At 42.1% G+C, this 19,755-nt stretch overlaps 1 protein-coding gene across 1 annotated transcript in view; it reads left to right on the top strand.

The window, feature by feature from the left end:
* Positions 1-8,603, top strand: part of LOC120927158 — a 44,082-nt gene extending 35,479 nt beyond the window's left edge. The window contains exon 9 of the mRNA XM_040337631.1: positions 7,946-8,603. The gene's annotated coding sequence lies outside the window, so the exon portion shown is untranslated. The remainder of the gene's footprint in view (positions 1-7,945) is intronic.
* Positions 8,604-19,755: the final 11,152 nt, after the last annotated feature.

The raw sequence follows: 19,755 nt of genomic DNA, 5'->3' as shown, positions 1-19,755 counted from the left end.
TAAACAAAAATAGAGCGACAATTTTGAAAAAAAAAAAATATGTTTTACTTGTTGCTATAATAAATAGTTCAATTTTTTTTTTATTTTTTTTATCCTCAGTCTAGGCCGATACGTATTCTACATATTTTTAGTAAAAAAAAAAAATCGCAATAAGCGACTGGTTTGCGCAAAAGTTATAGCGCCTACAAAATAAGGGACAGAATTATTATTTTTTATTATCTTTTTTTTTACTAGTTATGGCGGCGATCTGCGATTTTTATTGCGAGTGCGACATTATGGCGGACACTTTTGACACATTTTATTAACCACTTAACCACCAGCCGCCGTCATATAACGGCGGCAAGGTGGTTGCTTAACTGGGGGTCGCCGTTATTTAACGGCGCCCACCAGAAGCAGTAATGCGCGCCGTCTCGGGCGCGCACACTGAAAATTCTGTGCGCGCCGGGTCTATGAGACCCGGCGCTACACAGATCTCGGTAACTGACCGACAACAGCGGTCTTTTACCATGTGATCGCGCCGTCCAATGACGGCGCGATCACAGGTAAACAAACCGGCGTCATTTGATGACGCCGGTTCCTCCCTCCTCTCGCTGTACCGATCGGTACAGTGTGAGAGGAGAGCGCGGATGGCAGCAGCAGTGTGGGATGGATCTGTGACTATTGCAGTCACAGATCCATCCATCCCTGCTCAGCCATCCCTGCATTAACCCCTGCAATACTCTGCCTTCCCTGTGCAATACTCTGCATTAACCCCCTGCAATACTCTTCCTTCCCTGTGCAATACTCTGCATTAACCCCCTGAGATACTCTTCCTTCCCTGTGCAATACTCTGCATTAACCCCCTGAGATACTCTTCCTTCCCTGTGCAATACTCTGCATTAACCCCCTGCAATACTCTTCCTTCCCTGTGCAATACTCTGCATTAACCCCTGCAATACTCTGCCTTCCCTGCGCAATACTCTGCAATGCTCTGCCTTCCCTGCGCAATTACTCTGCAATACCCCCTGCGCAATAATCTGCAATACCCCCCGCGCAATACTCTGCAATACCCCCCGCGCAATACTCTGCAAAACCCCCGCGCAATACTCTGCAAAACCCCCGCGCAATACTCTGCAAAACCCCCGCGCAATACTCTGCAAAACCCCTGCGCAATACTCTGCAATACCCCCGCGTGATACTCTGCAGTACCCCTTGCGCGATACTCTGCAATACCCCCGCGCAATACTCTGCAATACCCCCGCGCAATACTCTGCAATACCCCCGCGCAATACTCTGCAATACCCCCGCGCAATACTCTGCAATACCCCCGCGCAATACTCTGCAATACCCCCTGCCAGTACTCTGCAGTACACCTTGAGCAATACTCTGCAGTACCCCCGCACAATACTCTGAAATACCCCCCGCGCAATACTCTGCAATACCCCCCGCGCAATACTCTGCAATACCCCCCGCGCAATACTCTGCAATACCCCCCGTGCAATACTCTGCAATACCCCCCACACAATACTCTGCAATACCCTCCACACAATACTCTGCAATACCCCCCACACAATACTCTGCAATACCCCCCACACAATACTCTGCAATACCCCCCACACAATACTCTGCAATACCCCCCACACAATACTCTGCAATACCCCCCACACAATACTTTGCAATACCCCCCGCACAATACTCTGCAATACCCCCCGCACAATACTCTGCAATACCCCCGCACAATACTCTGCAATACCCCCCACACAATACTCTGCAATACCCTCCACACAATACTCTGCAATACCCTCCACACAATACTCTGAAATACCCTCCACACAATACTCTGAAATACCCCCCACACAATACTCTGCAATACCCCCCACACAATACTCTGCAATACCCCCCACACAATACTCTGCAATACCCCCCACACAAAACTCTGCAATACCCCCGCACCATACTCTGCAATACCCCCGCACCAATACTTTGCAATACCCCGGCCAATACTTTGCAATACCCCGGCCAATACTTTGCAATACCCCGGCCAATACTTTGCAATACCCCCGCACCAATACTTTGCAATACCCCCGCACCAATACTTTGCAATACCCCAACACCAATACTCTGCAATACCCCAACACCAATACTCTGCAATACCCCAACACCAATACTTTGCAATACCCCGGCCAATACTCTGCAATACCCAGAAAATACTCTGGGGAAAAAAATGTGTTTTAACCACTTCCCGCCCACGTCATATGAGGTCCTTGACTTTGTGCAGGGATATCTAAATGATGCCTGCAGCTACAGGCATCATTCAGATATCATTTTTTTCAGCCAGCGATTCCCTACACCATAAGAACGATCATGGCGGCTGTTCCGCCTCTTGATCGTTCTTACGGGAGGCAAAAGTGGACGTCCCCACTCCCTTCGCCCTCCGGTGCTTCTTCTGACTCACCGCTGCGATCGAAGCCAGGATCGTTTTTTTTTTTTTTTTTTTTTCAGGCTTCCCAGCCTAGAGGTGAGATGTGGGGTCTTATTGACCCCATATCTCACTGTAAAGAGGACCTGTCATGCTATATTCCTATTACAAGGGATGTTTACATTCCTTGTAATTGGAATAAAAGTGATCAAAACATATATTTTTGGGGAAAAACGTGTCAAACTAAAATAAATAAAGTAAAATGAACAATAAAAATAAAAAATATTTAAAGCGCCCCTGTTCCCGCGTGCTCGTATACAGAAGCGAATGTGTACGTAAGTCCCGCCCACATATGAAAACGGTGTTCAAACCACACATGTGGGGTATCACTGCGAACGTTAGAGCGAGAGCAATCATTTTGGCCCCAGACCTCCTCTGTAACTAAAAACATGTAACCAGTAAAAACATTTAAAACGTCGCCTATGGGGATTTTTAAGTAGCGAAGTTTGGCGCCATTCCACAAGCGTGTGCAATATTGAAGGGTGACATGTTGGGTATCTATTTACTCGGCGTAACTTCATCTTTCATATTATGCAAAAACATTGGGCTAACTTTAATGTTTTTTTTTTTAAAAAGCACAAAACTGTTTTATTTCCCAAAAAAATGCGTTCGAAAAATTGCTGTGCAAATACCATGCGCGATAAAAAGTTGCAACGACCGCCATTGTATTCTCTAGGGTCTTTGCTAAAAAAGCATATATATAATGTTTTGGGGTTCTATGTAATTTTCTAGCAAATAAATGATGATTTTTACATGTAGGAGAGAAATGTCAGAACTGGTCTGGGTGCTCCAGAACGCCTGATGGTGCTCCCTGCATGTCGGGCCTCTGTATGTGGCCACGCTGTGTAAAAGTCTCACACATGTGGTATCGCCATACTCGGGAGGAATAGCAGAATGTGTTTTGGGGTGTATTTTGTGGTATGAATATGCTGTGTGCGAGAAATAACCTGCTAATATGAAACTTTTGTGGAAAAAAAATAAAAATAAAAAAAACCTTGATTTTGCAAAGAATTGTGGGAAAAAATTACAACTTCAAAAAACTCACCATGCCTCTTTCTAAATACCTTGGAATGTCTTCTTTCCAAAAAGGGGTCATTTAGGGGGTATTTGTACTTTTCTGGCATGTTAGGGTCTCAAGAAATGAGAAAGGCCGTCAGTACTTCAGATGTGATCAAATTGATACATTTTCAGTAATTGGTGCCATAGCTTGTAGACCCTATAACTTTCACCCAGACTAAATAATAACCCATTTTTTTTTTTTAACCAAAGATATGTAGCAGTATACATTTTAGGCCAAATTTATGAAGAAAAATTAATTTTTTGCAAAATGTTATAATAGAAATGAAAAAAAAAAACATTTTTTTACAAAATTTTCGTTCTTTTTTCATTATTAGCGGAAAAAATAAAAACCGCAGAGGTGATCAAATACCACCAAAAGAAAGCTCTATTTGTGGGAAAAAAAGGACAAAAATGTCATTTGGTTACAGTGTTGTATGACTGAGTTATTGTCATTCAAAATGCGAGAGCACCGAAAGCTGAAAATTGGTCTGGTTATTAAGGGTGTTTAAGTGCCCAGTTGTCAAGTGGTTAATATAAAATAAAATGCTATTAATATGCACTAATTACTGTATAAATGTGACTGGCAGGGAAGGGGTTAACACTAGGGGATGAGGAAGGGGTTAAATGTATTCCCTATATAGTGTTCTAACTGTGGGGGAAGGGGGGTGACTGGGGGAGGTGACCGATCTGTGTCTCTATGTACAAGAGACACAGATCGGTCTCCTCTCTCCCTGACAGCACCGCTGTCTGTGAGAGCCGGCAATGAGAAATGATCTCATATGTAAACATATGAGATCATCTCTCATTGGCCGCACAGATCGCCTAGCAAACAGCCACTCCGATTGGCCGTTCACGGCGATCTGTGATTGGCTGTGTCCAAGGGACACGGCCAGCACAGAAGTACCCCACTGCGCGCTCGGGAGCGCGCGGGGAACGCGGAAAGGGGCGGACGTCAAATGACGGCGCCCCAAAGAAGTAGAACCACCCTGCGGCCGTATATAGTCGTACGGCCGTCGGGAAGTGGTTAAATACAATGTGAAATTAACTATGTCGATATTAATTTGTATTCATGTCATACTATGCAGAATATATTACTTCAAAAACCTATGGGTCTTGAAGTAGCTATGCAATTAGGCAAAACACGTCGACCCTTGGAGGCTTAAAGTGGTTGTAAAGGTTCGATTTTTATATTTAAAAAATAACAAACATGTCATACTTACCTCCACTGTGCAGTTTGTTTTGCATAGGGTCCCTCAGCGGCTCTCTCGGCTCCTCCCCGCCTCAGATAACCCCCTCTGGGAAGCGCTCTCCCAAGGTGGTTACCATGGCAGCGTGCTCCCGAGTACTGCATTCGGCATCCATAGCCGCCAATTGCAGGACTCTGCTCCGCCCCCCCAGCGCTCGCGTCATTGGATTTGACAGAAAGCAGCGCACGCCAATGGCTGCGCTGCTATCAATCTATCCAATGAAGAGCCGAAAAGCCTGGGCAACGATCGAGTGTGTTCGCGACGCAGGACTTTCCAGGGCTCAGGTAAGTAAAACAGGGGGCTAGTAATCGTCGAATGTTTTTTCACCTTAAGGTGAAAAAACATGAACCTTTACAATCCCTTTAGGCTACCTGTACACCTCAAGCTTATATGATGTAAGTGTAATAGAAGGTTTTAAAAGGTTTATTGTATCATATTACAGTACATTTTTTGTTGTTTTTATATCATAATATAATATCCTAAATCTCTTTTGAATTTTAAATGTCATTCAAATTATACCTTTTATTATAATGATTCTTGTTTCATGTCATACTATTAAAGTCCATTACTAGCAGGGTATATCCCTGTAACCCCCTCTTTCTCTTCTACTAGAATTTTGGATGTGGCATGGGTAGAGATCTTCCTTTGTATTGCTAGCAGCTAATATAGCCGCTAGCAGTAATCCCTGTGTTCTCAGAGTAGGGGCGGTTTTCCCATGGTTGCAAGAAATAAAATTACTCTGTCTATGGCCTGCTTAAAGGGGTTGTAAAAGGTAAAAGTTTTTTTTCACCTTCATGCATCCTATGCATGAAGGTGAAAAAACTTCTGACAATACCGCCCCCAGCCCCCGTTATACTTACCTGAGCCCTCGAATGTCCCGCGCTCGTTCACGTCATTTTCCTCATCTCTCACCCTGGCTGTTGATTGGGTAGAGTGGATGGATTGACAACAGTGCAGCCATAGGCTCGTGCTGCTGTCAATCACATCCAATGATGCAGCGTGCCAATAGCCGCTGGCTGGATTACGGGAGCAGGCCTGCAAGGACTCCACACCATGCGAGCTCGCTTACATTAAGGTGTGGAGTGCTTGCCTGGAGAAGCCGAGACAGCCGCTGAGGGACCCCAGAAGAAGCAGTTTGGAGACACTCTGTGCAAAACAAGCTGCACAGTGGAGGTAAGTATAACATGTTTGTTATTTTCAAAAAAAAATCTTTACTGAACCTTTAAAGGGGTTGTAAAGGTTTGTTTTTTATTTTCTAAATAGGTTCCTTTAAAGCGGGGGTTCACCCGACCGTCGCATACTGCGCGTCACGAGTTGCCGAAAGAAGCCGAACGTCGGTGCGCAGGCGCCGTATAGAGCCGACTCGCAGTCCGGCTTCTTTCGGCAACTCGTGACGCGCTGTATGCGACGGTCGGAAGCCTGTCAATCAATTAGAAATGCCCAGTCCCGCAGAAGACATACCCGGAAGCGGCGGTGAAAATACGGTATGTACGGGGATAAGATAAAAAAAAAACAGCCGATTGTCATTCTGACAACTCGGCTGAATGTAATGTTAAAAATAATTTTTGGGGTGAACCCCCGCTTTAAGCTAGTGCATTGTTGGTTCACTTACCTTTTCCTTCGATTTCCCTTCTAAATGTTTTTTTTTGTCTGAATTTCTCACTTCCTGTTCCTCCTCCTTGAGCTTGCCCCCATCATCCGAGCAGTTCTGTCTGGGGGTTAGTCAGCGTGCTTGCCCCCTCTCTTGGGACTACATCCCTGTGGGGAGAGGCTGTGAACCATAGCTGTGTGTTTCCTCAGCAGCAATATCCGTATTTTAATTTTGTAGAGTAAAAGGGTTTAAAACAAAGCTACATGGTTTATAACAAGGTTTAAAGTATTTCTATATTTATATTTGCAAAAACAGTGCAAATATGTATTGCATGTTGCTGCTCCAGGAATTCAAAGTCCCTGAACAATAAAAAATGAATTGGAGTTGTAAAAAAAATTGCCAGCAATAGAGCCCAGTCACGTGACCTGTCAAAGTAGTTCTCTCTGCAGTGCTAGGCAGGGAGAACTTAGTGCGATGCCACAGGCCCAATACTGTAGATTGGATTTTATGAATGGGCTACAAAATGCAGGCCCCAGTTTTGACAAATTCTGCATAGCATAACAGATTTATTATCCACTCTCCTTTTTGTAATCTGCCCCAAGGAGCAAAAAATGGCCACCATGGTCATGAGGTGCTCTTCTCTGAAGAATTGTTGACTTGTGGCAGAAGCCCCCAGATCTCCCTTTTTTGAGTGGAGAAAAATGCTGACATCATGTATTTAAAAATGTATTTTAAAATCCTTTCCTGTGATGTCCTGGTGTGAACATCAATAGCTGCAAAGTTACCCGGGTGATCCACTCCCCTTACCCTACATACAGAAGCCGCTTAAAATTGTCAGCTTATTCAGTAAAGAAAAAGTTCTTCACTTCTAACTTTGATCCTTGCACTTTTTTTATTGAATAAGGCTGTTGATTTTATGCTCTGTCGACTTTATTGGAGATGATAAATACCAATGCTACCAGAACCAACATCTGCTGTGCTGTGAAGGAAATTGATCCTTAGACTAACTTCCCAGTGCTGTGGTTTTACAACTGACCTGCAAAGGCATATCACATTGGCAGTAATGAGATGGTTAAAAACAGGGGGTTGAGCTGCATTTTTACCACCTCAACCACGCATCTAAATCCAAAACATTGTGGATGGTACAAGTTTCTTGGCCACAGCGCTTTGTTTCGCAGTCGCAGCAAATTTAACAGATGGCTGTGGGGTCATTGGGACCACACTGCAACTGCAAGCCAAACACTTGGCTCATGGTTGCACACATATTTCAGTACTAAATCTCCATCAAGTGAAAAAAAAGGCAAATAGCTTTTTAAAGGGTGGTAAAGACTGTTGCTTGTGTGAAAGCCCTGAAGGTGTATGATGTCTGCACAGAAAAAGTGAATTTTAAAGATCAGTTCATGTAGCAGTATAAACTGAATTAACCCAGAGATATTTGACTATGTTCTACAAATAGCCAGGAGTGTTGCAACCTCCCTCACAAAAGTTGTATAAAGAATGTCTAGTTCCAGGCAGTGCTGGCTGAGTAAACACAATTTAGATTAACACTTTCAGCTGCATAAAGCCATTGACCATTGTTTTTTTCTACAGAGGACAGATCTGACTGTTCAGGGAAGGATTTCCTAAAGGTTGTTCACCGCCAGAGCTCGTTCTGTCCAGATTGCACATGAGGAGTGAACTTGCAAATCCCTGTTGCCATGTGGTATATAATGCTGTGGTTGTCTCGTCGTCTATGAGGTTAAAATATGTAAAGCAGACGCACCCTGCTTCACACAAAGCCTAAGGCAGCCTTTCTTCCTGTGACAGGCTTACAGCTAAGAAATAACCTTCGGCTGAGGGAACTACCATTCTCCTGTCAATAGGATCTGCTATGCAGTTGTGTATATTTTATTGGTAAACCTTTCCTGTTGACATGCTGTGTTTATTGTGAAAAGCTTCACATAGGAATTATTTGGAAAAGTAAGACTGTATCATGTAAACTAATGTTTCTGATGCATGTTATGTATATAGCAGAGAGTTTACCCAAGAAATACTATTGAGGCCCACCATGCTGGTCATATTTCTGTAAATACCAAACTTTTGTGTAATTTGAGAAGAAGCAGGTTGCTCAGACAAAAAAATTGGATGATACCAAATAACAGGTTTTATAACCTGTAACTGAAATCATTAAAGCAGAAGGAATTATGTTTTTTTAAGATGCACAAAAGAAGGTTTTGATAGGATATATGTAATATATTTGTGGTTTTATTAGTATTATTTAGGGTTGTCCCGATACCACTTTTTTAGGACCGAGTACAAGTACCGATACTTTTTTTCATGTAGTCGCCGATACCGAATACCGATACTTTTTTTAAATGTCATGTGACAGTTTTCAAACCACAATACAGACTAAGGATATTTTCTTTAGAATTATGAAGAACTCTAACTCAAGACATTATAAAAGAATAAAAATGAGTAAAAATGAATAAAAATGTTTTATTTGCTTGTCACGCAGTAGTAAAAAACTCAAAGAATTTTCATAGAACATGTTGATAAATACAAAAAAAGTATTCTATTTAGGTATCGGGAGCATTTGCGCGAGTACGAGTACTCCCGCAAATACTCGGTATCGGTCCCGATACCGATACTAGTATCGGTATCTGGACAACCCTAGTATTATTGTTATATTATTAGCCATTTCCCAATGGCTAACACATGATCCGGCCTGCTTTTCAATGTGCAGCTAATTATTTGCTTTCTTATGTAGTTCTTTTTCTGCTGGTATCACCTCTGTGATGGATAGGAGTTGTTCGATATCTACAGAAAGAGAAACCGTTCTGTATAAGAAAGAGATTATATACATCAGTATTTCAAGAGAAATGTCAGTCCTTTATATGTACACACAATTTGTGAAAAGCACCTTGTTTTGCTTTGCTTTGAAATATAAAGCCTCTGAAGTCCATTATCCCCATTACCTGGGTAACTTGTGAGTAATGTAGGCAGTTTATTCTGTTGCATCTTATACTGTGTGCCCACATAAGCACTGCACAATTGAGAATCTTATAGAACTTGAAGTTGGTGGGGATGCAAAACCTGACTGGCATACCGTACTATCTTTCTGTTTCTTCTGGATAAGATGCACTGAGAGCATTTTTTTGGTTTATTTTGGATATGGATTTAAAGAGGAACTGAACTCTAGAAGCTGTGCACAAAAACAAGCTAGACAGAGGGCAAAAGGACAAATCACCAAAATGTGGTTTCCCAACTGCTGATCTTTCCCCCACTACTGATTTGCTTTGTTTCATAATGTGTCTGTGTGCAGTCGGTCATCTTGTTTGAGGTGGGGTTTTACTTCTTTATGTCAGAGCCCCCAGCAAAGAGAACGGTGAGTAGAACAGTAGTGACATCACCAGATCTTACACCAAATTTCCTAAAACTAGCAGTTAGAGGCAGCAGTCCCTTGGATCACACACTGCAGATATACAGTTATTTGAGCTTTGACATACGAATGCCCTGGCACCCTCATTTACTAAATGGACAATGCTATTTTTCAGGTGGAAACCCAGACAAAATATATTTTTTAAAGTACTGCTTAGGCACAATTAACATTTATAAATGTTTCCTATATCATAGTAAATCTTCACTTTTTGATCTTGCCTAAGGACCTCTGTTATTCCCTGGGTTTGCGTTTCTTACCCTCTACAGAAATATGCAATTGTAGTAAGCTACAATATTCCATAGTGCAAGCTGTATTTCTACAGAACATCAAATGCCTTACCTAATATATGTTGGAGGGAATGATTTACTAAAGGAGCAGAGAATGTTCATATTTACTTCATCCTGCACATGATTGCACATTGCTTCACTTTATGCATTAAAGTGGTTGTAAACCCACTTTTTTCACTTTTACCTACAGGTAAGCCTATAATAAGGCTTACCTGTAGGTATAAAGAATATCTCCTAAACCTGTACGGTTTATGAGATATTCCCCTAGCAATGCGCCGCTGATTGCATCGGCGCATGCGCAGGGGGAATCCACGGCGAAAGGCCCGGCAGCCACCGGACCTTGCCGAATTTAAATCTCCCGCGCGCAGGAGATGCCTTTTGCCTTGCAGGTTTGAAAAAAAAAAGTTAATGCGGTTTACAACCGCTTTAAGTTAAGTCTGGCCTCTGCAATTTGGCAATGTGTGGGGAGTTTCCAGATCCTGATGACACCAATGATGGGAAACTATTTCTCCCGCTGACACCAGTTATGGGGCACCATTACTCCCACTGACAATGAAGGGGCGCCATTCCTCCCAATGACTGCCAGAGCATTTATTGCTCAAAATGACTACTGACATGGAGGCATATTTAAATCATACTGACACCAGGTACATTTTTAATCTCATTGCCCGCCAATACAGAAACCTTTTCTTTTACTTCCACCGACACTGACATCCAGATGCATTTTTTTCACTGACACTGGTGGTGCATTTTTTTTTATTCCACTAACAGCCTTTTTTTTTTACTTCTACTGGCCACAGTCCAGTCCTCTACTTATCTGACGGACAGTGAACTGGCCCTTTTGTTTTTAAAAACTGAGACTCCTGAGCAACATGAACATTCTCTACTCTTTATTAGATTAAGCCTAAAGAGTAATGTGCAAAGTGTAATTAATTGTAGTTGCCAATCATCACTCTTCATTCTCACAGCGATTAACCAATTAAATGTGAAATGGTGATCAGCTGCCGATTACTGGATTCTAATTGGTACATTTTTCAGCTCTTATTTAATATATATATATATATATATTATACTGTATGTTTGTGTGTGTGTGTGTGTGTGTGTGTGTGTGTGTGTGTGTGTGTGTGTGTGTGTGTATATATATATATATATATATATATATATATATATATATATATTATACTGTATGTGTGTATATATATATATATATATTTGACATTGTGTCAAGTCAAGACTGTTTGTTGCAGAAAATATAGTTCTATGATAGCATTAAATATAGAGTTAGATCTGTGTTGCTCTGTGCATAACGCATTGTTCTGGGTACCAATAATAAGCGGGGCCATTTGCAGGCATAGGAAATAGAGGAACGTGCAAAACAAGCAATTTACTAATCAAAACTGGTATAGAAATTGCTGTGGCTTTAGTGCCTTGTGTAGAACAGGAGTTGATCTGCTGTGGGAGAATAACATTTTTTTCTGTGCTGGACGCAGAATTTATTTTCAGAGTTGTTTATTGATTGAGAGACTTTTTATACATTTTTTTTATATTGTAATATAATATGTTTACATGTAAATGTTTATTTATATAAAAGGAGAAAGGGTTGTATTTTTATTAAATATATTTTATCTAACCTTTTGTTCATTGTGTTATTTATAGTGCACATGTGTAAATAAATTGAAAACACAGGGTCAGGTTATGGACTTTTTGGGTCTTCAATATGATCTGCAAAAAAATAATACTAATTGCTTCACTACAGCTAAAACTAGGAAAACATAATATCCCAGGTGACGTTATTGACCAAATATGGACCATATGTGGTAAATTACATTAACCAGAGTACCCAGTCCTTACGTTTACATTCAGCAGCGACCCCTGGAAGCTGTCACTCTGTCCCAAATGTTAATCAAAACAAGTTTATTTGTACATTTGAAGTTGTACCTTTTTTTGCAGAACTGTGAAAATGAAAGTTACATAAAACTGTAATTAAGCAACAAATGCTAAAAATCTGGAGGTTGGCACACTTACATTTTGTGGCAATGCCCATTGTGTGTTGCATTGGTTTGTATCGCAATACAATGATGCACTGCATTACAATGAGTGGCAATGCGTTGCAAGTTGAATGATTGCACTTTAAAAAAAGGAAAAATGAAAGCACTGTGGGTTGTAACGACACACTGCAGTATGCTGACATAGAGCACCATAACGTGTGTCTGATGGTGTTGATGGGGCTTTAGTGTGTAGTGCACATGTACATGTTTGTTATGTGTATGTGAGGAGGCTGTTTTATTTATCTTTATGTTATATACTGTAATATATATTTTTTCTGCCTTCCTGCACTTACTAGTAAACATTTCCATGTTCATTCACAAAAAGGAGAGGATAGTAAACATGTTATTCAGGTATACTACTACTTTATTTGTGATGTTCATACCCAAAAGAAAGTCAAGGTATAGGTGAGGAGAAAATCGGATTTTTTAATACAGCTTACCTGTAAAATCCTTTTCTTGGGAATACATCACGGGACACAGAGCTCCCACCCCTCTTCGGAGTTAATGTTGAACACTTATTGCTTTGCTACAAAACTGAGGTACTCTCCATTTGGGAGGGGTTATATAGGGGAGTAACTACATTTTAATTGGGTTTGTCAGTGTCCATTTACCTTTAGTGACTACATAACCCATTAAGTAATTAAGGCTCTGTGTCCCATGATGTATTTCCAAGAAATGGATTTTACAGGTAAGCTGTATTAAAAAATCCTATTTTCTTGATCATACATCATGGGACACAGAGCCTTAATTACTTAATGGGATGTCCCATAGCAATGCTAAAATTGAGGGGAGGGAGACACAGATCAGAATAAGACCACCATCGAGCCAGATCTATTCTGCTGCCTGCAGCACACTACGCCCAAAGGCGGCACCCTCGTAACCTCTCACATCTACCTGGTAGAATTTAGTAAATGTATGGACCGAAGACCAAGTAGCAGCCTTACAGATCTGAGCCATGGAGACCAGGTGATGCACTGCCCATGAAGCACCAACTGCTCTAGTCGAGTGCGATTTCACCTGAAAAGGAACGATCTTCTTTACTAAACCATAGGCCTGAATAATGACTTGTCGAATCCTTGCAATAGTGGATTTTGATACTGCCTGGCCCTTCTTTGGGTCTTGTGGCAGAATGAATAGACAATCAGTCTTCCTTATCTGAGCCATAGCTTGCAGATAATCCTTTACTGCTCTTACAACATCTAGAGAGTGTAGACTCTCTTCCTCCGCAGACTGCGGATCTGGAAAAAAAGACGGTAGGACTATATCTTGGTTCAGATAAAAACCTGAAACCACCTTGGGTAAGAAATTTGGGTGAGGCTGCAGCACCACTCTGTCTTCATGAATAATCATATACAGTTCTTTACACGAAAGAGCCGCCAATTCCTATACCCTCCTAGCCGAGGATATGGCTACAAAAAAAACTAGTTTCTGTGTCAACAAACTTAGAGAAACCTGGTGTAAAGGTTCAAAGGGTAGCTTCTGTAAAACAGACAACACCAAATTCAAATCCCATGGGAACACTGGAGGCTTAATTGGCGGATTCAACTGCAGTGCACCCTGAACAAAGGCCCTGACTAGGGAATGAGAGGCAAGCGGTTTTAAAAAAAAATACAGACAAAGCGAGATTGGCCCTTGATAGTGCTCAAGGCCAACTTCATATTTAAGCCCAACTAAAGAAAGTCAAGAATCCTATTAATGGCAAACTTCCTAGGATGCCACTTTCTGGGTTCACACCAAGAAACATATGCCTTCCAGATTCTGTAGTAGTGGGGAAGCAACCACCAATTGAGAAGAAATAGCTGCATCAATAGCAGGTACCCCTCATTTTTTGGTGAAACCTTCCTCCATAGGATAAAAGAGGGAGAACTGCTTAGAAGGATAAAGCTGTTTATCTGGGTGAACCCAGTCATCATACATCAGTTTATCCAGTAAGGGATGAGCAAGGAAAGGCGCTTGCAGCCTGTGGGGATTTCCGGGATCCCAAAGGGGAAACAGGGCCTAGAAGCTTCAACAGGAGGCAATTTGTAAGTGGCACGCACCATCTCTGCATAATATTGCACCTTCGCAGGAAATCGCTCATCCTCTGAGTCCTCAGACTGCACATGATCCTCATCTCCAGAGAGGGATTTTTCACCCTCAGAAGGCTCATCTGCAAAGAGAGCCAGAGCAGATGAAGGGGATCTACCCCATTTTCTGCTATCTTTCAAGGAGGTTGCGACAATTTTAGCAATCCTTCCTTCTAGACCATCCAAAGAAACTTTTAAAGCATCCTCAGTGATGTATTGAGGAGCTGCCATAGGAGAAGCTGCAAAACCAGACGGGTTCATCCTGTGAGGTTGCTATCATGCTGACAGTGGGGGGTGGTGGTAAACTGCAGGCAAGCTCAGAATCCTTAGCCGTACCAGGGGTTTTCTGGTGCCTCTTACTCGCCCTAGACCTTCTTCTCAAGGACATAGTCCTTACTGCAAAGCAAAGGTACTATCCACAAATATAAATGCAATCACTGTTGTGCTATAGTCTTACAATACACAAAAATATCAGCTCACTGCACAACCTGATGGCGAGTAGGAGTCTTAGGTTTGCCTGGTTCAATCCACAGGGATGCTTACAGCCCACAGCTCTGTGTCCATGTCGCTTACAGAAGGCTCTGGCGTGCTGGGCTTTTGAACCAGCCTCTTGGCTCCTGCACACAGGTGTCCTGCATTGCGCACAGGCACTAGCAACCACTTTTGGCCCCCCATCCATGTTTCTATTCTCACAGATTACTGGGGGGCATCTTGTGGACCCCTGTATGCATATCGTGGCAGAGCCTGCAGCAGGAGGTGGTGAGTGGTGTTATATTTGACCGACTTCATTGAGCATGTTATCCTGGAAAGCTATGTAAGAAAACACCGGGTTGCACTTACTCCCTCCAGTGGTGAGAACCAGGAAAGACATCCTCCTCCAAAGAAGAGAATACAAAAATAAAAAGTGATCTTCTTACCTGATCCACGCCATAGGAAAGCTACTAAAAGTAGTTCAAGCTTTCACCCATCACGGCGGGCAAGTTGTGCCAACCTTCAGGTTTACCAAGGGTTTTATTAGAGAAAACATCATACCTGGACCTGTAGAAGACACTGCCAGAATCTTTTCGCGCCACAGATGTATTAGTACACCAAAGTCTGGATCCCAGAGCCCAGACCTCCGCAGAGAGACATTACAGGCAAACCTCATTTCTCCTTACACGAGACCCGGGTACCAACCATCTTAGGCCGTTGATATCAGCCCAAGGAATGGATACGGTTATTGCTCCTAGGTCTCCGCAGCCAGACCCTCAAAAGAGCATTTTTCTTCTTAGCACACGTTGAACGTGACCAACCACCTTAACACTGGCAAAAAAACTGAGGTACTCTCCATTTGGGAGGGGTTATATAGGGGAGGAACTCAATTTTATTTGGCTTTGCCAGTGTCCAGTATCCAATCTCCTGTGGTGACTACATAACCCATTAAGTAATTAAGGCTCGTCCCGTGATGAATGATCAAGAAATACTTACCAATACTTGTTGCCATCCCAAACAGTTCTGATCCTCCCCACTGTGTGCTTATAGTTTAATCGTCTCCCTGCTATTTATGCATGTGGAGGCAAACAGATTGTGGGCACACATCTGGGAGGATCAGGGACAGGCAACAAAGTAAAGGACACACTACAGGGCTGTCAAATCTAGAGACTACATCAAGCAAGATCTCAAAGGGTCACTTCTGCTCTTAAAGCGGGCTCCACCCATGATTTTTTTTTAAAAGTCAGCAGCTACAAACACTGTAGCTGCTGAGTTTTAATAAGAACATTTACCTGTCCTAGGCGCCCTCGAAGTCATCCCCCCTATGTTAAGGACACTTTGGACCTTTTGAAACAAATTGAGGGAATGCCGGTCCCTTCTGACGCTCTGCTCGTGACTGGATGTGGAGGTGTTATACTCCAGCATCCCTCACGAGCAGGGCGTCGGAGTGGCACGCACTTTCCTCAAAGAGCAAGACCATCATCTTTGGCCCTTCAGTGAATTTATCTTGAAATTACTGTCATTCATATTGACACATAACTGGTTTACTTTCAACGGCTCCCACTACCTCCAGGTACAGGGCGTGGCCATGGGCACCTGTTGTGCACCGGCCTACGCTAACCTGTACCTTGGGGGGGGTGAGAGCATGACATTTTTTCTGATAAAAAAAACTTTACTGACCACACCAATCATGCGTTGGTGTGGCTCAGATATATTGATGACATTTTCATGGTTTGGACCAGTACACAATCAGCTTTGGATCAATTTGTCACCTCATTGAATGTCAACAGCTATAACCTCAAGTTTACCATTAACAGCCATCCCCGTTGCATTACCCTTTTGGATCTGCAAATTTTTTAAAGACAATGACAACTGTCTGGCCTCCACACTCTACTGAAAAGAGACTGTGGGAAACACTATCCTGCACTCCTCTAGTGCTCAGGCTACCCCATTGATCCGTAGTATTCCCTACGCCCAGTATGTCAGACTGAGGAGGAATTGTACACACGATAGAGACTGTTGAGGTGACTGGGACAAAAAAATATTACAGCAGACCAAGTGGATAGAATGCTTGAATGCTACACAACCACCTGGTATTAAACTACAAATGTACAAATCCTTTTTATAATAAAATCTAATACAAAAAATATTCTTCAGATCAAACCGATTATAATACATAGTCTTGGCCCTTCTTTCTTTCACCCCCTGTCCTCTATTCCGTAGTTGTTAACTAAAATCTGTCTATGAAACATTTTTTGTCATGTGCTTATCATATATTGATTTATAATGTTACTATTATTTAACGTTTTTATACTTTTATTTATGTAAAGAATTTTTGCATAGGTGTATTTATTATTACTTCTCACTGTTCAGGATATGCGAGTGGTTCTGAGGCCCCGTACACACGGTCGGACCGAACCGATGAGAATGGTCCAACGGACCGTTTTCATCGGTTCACCGCAGAAGTGGCCTGATGGTCTGATGTGTGTACACACCATCAGTTCAAAATCCGATCATGTCAGAACGCGGTGACGTAAAACACACGACGTGCTAAAAAAAATGAAGTTCAATGCTTCCAAGCATGCGTCGACTTGATTATGAGGATGCGCAGGTTTTGAACCGATGCTTTTCTGTACTAACCATCGGTTTGGTCCGATCGGGCAGCGGTCCATCGGTTCGGTTTTGAAGCATGTTTTAAAATTTTGGACCGAAGGAAAACAGACCGATGGCCTATACACACAGTCAGTTTGGTCCGATGAAACTGAACTTCGGTTCATTCTCATCGTTTCGGTCCGACCGTGTGTACGGGGCCTTAGTATGCACATCTGCTGTCGTCCGAACCAGTTTGTGTCTATGGCTCCATGGGTGATGATGTGTGGCCGGGTAGCCGCAGAGCGCTATGCTGGACATTGTGCTCGGCGGATTTTTGCAGCCATTATTTCCACCCTTGTTGTCCCCAGTTATTTCCATCTTGCCTCTTGCCGTTGCGCGGCATTTTGCACTGGTGCCACTAGGGGGAGCTGGTGGCACTCCTTGTCTCCTACAGACGCTCGTTCCGACGGGACCTTCCTCTCTGGTGCGGCTGTTATCAGCGGCGCTTGCGTGGTTGGCGATGTTGGAGGCGCGCTCCTGTGCTTTGGCTGGGTCACGTGATGCGGAAGTTCAAGCCGCACACCTGATTGGGACACACATATAAGGCTTTGTGTGCAGCCCTGTCCTGGTAGCAACTCTATTCACGGACCTCCTCACCCGGATTCTCCTATTATCTATCTCTTGTTGGTATTAACATTCTCACTCTTTAAAGGATCACTAAAGGTAAATATTTTTTTAGCTAAATAGCTTCCTTTACCTTACTGCAGTCCTGGTTTCATGTCCTCATTGTTCGTTTTTGCTTTGAAGTAGCTGTAATTCTGCTCTGATCTCCACACTTCCTGCTTGTCTGGCTCCTTATGAAAAATCTCATGGCAGCGTTTCACTGTGGTCCAAGCTGTGTGTCTAAAACTCCTCAGAACCAATCAGATTCATTTTAAAAACAAAACACTGCCCTGGATTTGTTTGTTTTTGTTCTGTGTCTCTCTCTACTTCACAGAAACATGAAACCAGTTTAAAAGTGAACGTGAAACTAGAGGCACATTATATGATTGATTTTTATCTATTTTTAATCATTTTTAAAAGGAATCAGTTAACTTTTTTCTCTATACCCTGTAAACAGTCATTTCAGCAAAACATTTTTTTTCCTTTAGTGACCCTTTCATGCACTGCTGCTGTGGTTCATTATTGTCAGTAACTTACTGTATGTCGATTGTCCCTGTCTCTATTTCTAATAGGTACTACATCACTGTTACAAGCTCTTACGGTAACCTGCTTTGCAAAGCTTTACTATAGGTTTACCCTACAAGTTTGATGGCATACCTATCTAATTTTATATGGGTTTAAAATCATTTTGACATATCCAGCCCGCCTGCCACTTTTCATATTTGTTTTTTTATTATTCCGTGGCTGCCTGAGAGGCAAGAGCTGATATGGTGTTACTTATTGACATTTTGTCTATGGTTTCTCAGCCCATATCTTACTACATATCTATTATATTATTATTTTTTCTATCACAGAACTGTCCCATTTGACTATCAATGAGGTTCGTTTTCGGAAATTCAGTAACTTACCACCATTCATAAATCTCTTCTTCTTTTTTTTTTTTTTATTCACCTTCAGGTACATCTTGCTACTCTATATGGTATGCATATCTACTTTATGTGTTGCTTTTCACTTCACCCACTTTTTCATCTCCTTTATCGGTGGTTGTTGCAAATTCCCTTTATAAGCGCACACTTCCCTCTTGACTAGCCCTCCTTTTTTATTGCTAGGTATGGATGCTATACCTTAGTGTATTGATTTATTCAATCAACTAACATCCACATACTATTTCTATGAAATATTACATCTCTTTAACCCCACTCTATCTGGTGTGTCCCCACATCTCCCCGCTGGGCCTGATGCATGCGGTTCCTTTTGTGATGACAGTTCAGGTGTATCTTTGTTCTACTTGCATGTCCTGACTGGTTCTAATGGTGCTTTAATGCACTAAATTTATTTTTACATGATCGGTATTGTATTTTATTTTTACAATGTTGTGTAATCCAATAACCAATTATAGTCTGGAGAAAAACAGAGGTACTACTAGCTCCTGAAGAAGCGGTCCCCGCGAAACATGACGAGCTAACATTCATTCTATCATGTATTTTATTCATACACGTCCCTTGTGAGATGTGATGACCTCTTTTGGACTTTTATTGGATTCATCTGTTGTCACTGCAGTTGTTACTGTAGCATTTTAATATTTATTTTGTGTATTGTTTTTTCCTTTTTCAATAACCTTCACAGGTTATATGTCAATAAATCTATTTGTATTTTTATAATTGGTGCCTACAAAATCCATTTCTCTGTACCTTTAACACTTGTTCCTACTATGTGCCATTGTTTTCCCCCATGACACTAAACTTGTTGTCCCTTAAAGCGGGAGTTCACCCAATTATATATTTTTTTCCCTTTTCCCCTTAGATGGATGCTCGTTTTGTCTAGGAGAATCGGCTAGTTGTTTTAAAATATGAGC

The sequence above is a fragment of the Rana temporaria genome, chromosome 2, assembly GCF_905171775.1.
Source record: "Rana temporaria chromosome 2, aRanTem1.1, whole genome shotgun sequence".
Taxonomy (NCBI): Eukaryota; Metazoa; Chordata; class Amphibia; order Anura; family Ranidae; genus Rana; species Rana temporaria.
Note: the sequence above shows the minus strand (reverse complement) of the source record. Positions and strands in the feature narration are given on the sequence as shown.